We start from the raw sequence: 4,107 nt of genomic DNA, 5'->3' as shown, positions 1-4,107 counted from the left end.
CCAAACAGGAAGCTAGGGAGGGTATAAAAAAGCTACTGGCCATGTGCTCACTCTCTTTCTTCTCTGCTCTTTCCTGAAGAGCCAACTCTCTGCTTCTGCAATAAACTATAACCATCTTCCCAAAGCAGTCGCCATGTTGCTTATTTAATAATAATATTCCCGGCTTGGATGAACCAGGATGAAGACTTACTTCTGACAAATACATAAACAAAACAAGTTATTATTAAGTTCAAACCTTAGTTTTTATTCAATCCAATCTCTTATTTAACTGTTTCAAGCCATAAATCAATCCATATCTAATAAGCCTTTTAGACCCATTACCTAAAACCTTAAGTCACATCCTTAAATCTTATTCTAGCTTTCCTTTTATGCCAAACCGGTTTCCATAACAAGGCCTCTATATCAATGAACAAGTCACTCTTTATGCCTTGTAGAATCCTTTGAATCAACCCGAGACATCCTCTTTTCTGTTGTAGAGGCCTAGCTCCTTTGTAGGTAGTCCCTTGTTTTGAAAAGTCAAATCTCCACATTTGAAACTGTTGAATAGCCGACTCAGTTATATCCAACTTTGTAGATGATAGTTGTTTATCCAAGCTACCATAGTTCTCAGCTCGTTGTATTTGTCCATTTCTATTGGCTTTAAGGATGTAAGTGAATTACTTACAATCCTTTTTGGTTCCTCAGAGATCTCATCCGTACGCATATAAAGTAGAATAAAGTCTTCTTTACCTTTAGTTAGTCCCGCTTCTGTTATTTTTTGGTCTCTAGAAAGCTCAGATAAGGTCTGGGAGTCAATTTGTTGATTCAAGGCAGAATTTCTGTTTTTTATTTCCATAGTAAATTCTTTTATTTGCAAACGTATTTCATCAGTAGCTTTGTAAAGTTTTTCTAGTATAAGTTTATAGTCAAGTTGAACCAAGGGTTGCTCCATTTCAAAAATGATTAGAGACAGTCTGTATCATTTAGTAGAGGCTATGTAGAAAATATTTAATCAATGTACACCTCCACCAGTACAGCTGTTAATTTTCTTTGTATTTTTCCTTTTGTGGTAATCTGAAAGTCAAGGTCAATCTGAGTCACCAGAAAAGGGGGAAAGCTGCAATTTTAGCTTTTTCCACAAGGTGTCTCAGCACAATGTAAAATCCTCTCCCACAGACCAAAAATCTCACAAACAAGATCAGGAGACGGAGGAAAAAAAGCAACTCAAATCCATCAGCAGATTCAATATTAAAAAGTTTTCCAAGACCCCAAAGTGAAAAATAAAAATAAAGGTAAAAAAAAGTCACTTTAAATTAATTCAATCCATAAGCTTCTTTTTCCCACACTCACCAACGCCGCCTTCTCAGAGCAGGGAAATAATTTCAAAGGTGCTTTTTACAGGCACAAAAAAAAAAAGAAAACCAAGAGAGGGAAGGTAAAAAGTCTCACCCGGCTCAGCCACGGTGGTTCCTGTGCTTAGATGTTCTTCTGACTTCTGGTTTCAGCAGCTAGGTGAACGGCCATTTTACCGGCCGTTCTTTCCACCGTCGGCCCAAAGGAGCAAATCTCAGTCCCTGGAAGAAGCTGCCGCTCTCCCAAGGACAACGAGGACCTCCTCACCGGTAGCCGCCCCTCCAAGGCAGCTTTTCAACCCAATTAAGGGGTCTACCGGCAGCGGAGAATCAGCTGGTGAGGAGAGCAGTCTCCTCACACAGCTGCGAGCGCCGCTATCCGGAACCGGAAGTCAGATAGCTACATCTTCTGATGTGGAGTGGTCTTACTAAGGGAAGGAGGTATATAACAAGTGCTCAGATGGGGCAATTATTTCCAAAGTATAAGTAAGAGTGGTAAGTAACCTGTGGGTAGTATGTGGCTAACCAGCACACTATCTGTGGCCTCCCAGAGGAAATATGGCTGGAACATTAGAATATTAATTCTCAGCTGGAGGTCTTGGCACAGACTTGAGATCTTGAGGCATCTATTGTCATTCTAAATATCAATATCCCCCCCCCCCCGAGGTTAGGGACTCCTCATTGCTTTTTCTGGTGATGGCAGCACCAAACTGGAGCTTCTAGATATGGTGTGAAGCCAAAGCACCGTCTGGAGAAAGCTTAATACCAGTTAAGAGGATTATGTCTTAATTTTTTAATCTACAGGGCAAGCCAGCATCTTGTCTGAGGTGGAAGACCTGGAAACGCCCTTCCAAATTTGAAGGTGGATATGTGTTGCATGCCCAAATGCATCACATATATATGCATCAAGAGATAGGTGTCTTGACTGAAAACTAAAGTACAGTTCAAAGGCCTTCATTACGACTGGGATAATTTTTTTAACCACTGAAAATTACACATTTAGTTTGATTGTACTAAACAAAGCAAAAGCACCTTTCTCTCAACCCTACCCATCAGGACTGTGGATCAGAAATGCTAAACCAGAGCAGAAGAGACTATACAGTACTTTAGCTTTCAGTGCCCTTTAAAAAACAACAAAACTTAAAGAGTACAGGAGACAGCTAATTACTTTATATTGTTCTACTTTCTCCACCTTTGCAACCTCAAAGGGCTTTGGTTTAACAGATAAATTAAATTCCAGTATCTCAATAGGCCCTTTGTAGCACCTTTTTAGCATGTATGCATCAAGGTCTTTTTTTCAGGGTTGGTTAGCATGTTGGATTTATCAGAAGCAGCCTTGTAGCTACAAATACGACATTTGTCTGCAACATCTTAAAGCAGATGTCCTTTCCTATGATCATATGTGGACAGCAATTACACAATTCCAGGAAAAGATGTAGCCCCGTTTTCCTTCATTTCCATTATCAATACAAAGGAGTCTCTAGAGATGCAACATACTTATAACCCTATCTAAAAGTATCTGAAAAGGGATTGTTAAAAACATTACACCTTTATTGTGATTATTAATCTGTTTAAATCAAATAAGGCAAAAACTATCAGTGTTACCACAATGCTCCTGTTCTTTTTTTTCCCCGCCCCAATTTTTTTTTTTCTATTTTAAAATTTTTATTATTTTCAAGTATAACAAAATATAAACATAAACATGATGCATATAAATACAAAAACCAATTTGATCAATTATTCCATTAGAGTTGTAGTTAAAGTGCTCCAAACAGATGCAGCTGGGGAATTCTGGGAGTTGAAGTCCATACAGCTTCAAGTTGTCTTTTTTCTAAATAGTAAGACATTCATTTGGAAGGTATCTCCAGTTAAGTTCAACTTCCTCCATATAAATCCAATTTCAATATGCTGACATACACATGATCGGTTCTTTTGCCTTTTCCTACCTCATAAAAACCTATGGACTCTACTGCCTGGACTCCTAAGTCCTTCATCGTAGGAGCCCAAGCCAAACCTGATGGGAGCTGTGGCATTCCCTTCCTAGGAGGAACCTTCACAACAGTCAAATGGAACTTCCCTTTGGAAGGAGGGCAAATCACAGTCAAGCCCTTTTTGGTAAAGGCATCTTCCAGACTTTGAGCCAGGGCTCCCAATTGGGGTGCAGGGTCCGGTGCCAAGTACAAAACCCGTGAATTAAAAGACTCCACATTACGGAAGAAGAGAAGCAAGACGAAGGGCAGCAGTCGCTGAAAACCAGCCTGAAGTTCTTCCAGAGCCATCATCGCTTTGTGGATTTCTTCAGGGGTATCCAAGTGCAGCAGGCAAAGCGTGACATGCAGTGTAGCTCTGGGCACACAGTACGGAGCGAAGTCTGAGCTGACGGCACACAGAGCCTCCTGGAAATGTTTCACAGCTTCCCAGATTTCTGGGCTGGTAATCGTCTATCTGGACCCATACCAGTCGGGCTTCAGGCCGGGACACAGCACGGAAACGGCATTGGTCGCGTTGGTTAATGATCTCTGGAGGGCCCGGGACAGAGGTTATTCCTCTGTCCTTGTTCTTTTGGACCTCTCAGCAGCTTTTGATACTGTAGACCACGGTATCATGCTACGGCGTCTCGGTGAGTTAGGAGTGGGAGGCACCGTTATGCGGTGGTTCTCCTCCTTCCTCACCGACCGTACGCAGTCTGTATTGGCAGGGGGACAGAGGTCGACTCCTAGGCCCCTAACTTGTGGGGTGCCTCAGGGGTCGGTCCTCTCCCCCCTTTTGTTCAATA

At 41.6% G+C, this 4,107-nt stretch overlaps 1 pseudogene; it reads right to left on the bottom strand.

The window, feature by feature from the left end:
- Window positions 1-3,185: 3,185 nt before the first annotated feature.
- Window positions 3,186-4,107, bottom strand: part of LOC107297186 — a 5,231-nt pseudogene continuing 4,309 nt past the window's right edge.

Source organism: Protobothrops mucrosquamatus, unplaced genomic scaffold (assembly GCF_001527695.2).
Source record: "Protobothrops mucrosquamatus isolate PMUCROS unplaced genomic scaffold, P.Mucros_1.0 scaffold3170, whole genome shotgun sequence".
NCBI classification, from domain to species: Eukaryota; Metazoa; Chordata; class Lepidosauria; order Squamata; family Viperidae; genus Protobothrops; species Protobothrops mucrosquamatus.
This window is presented reverse-complemented; position numbering and strand designations above follow the sequence as displayed.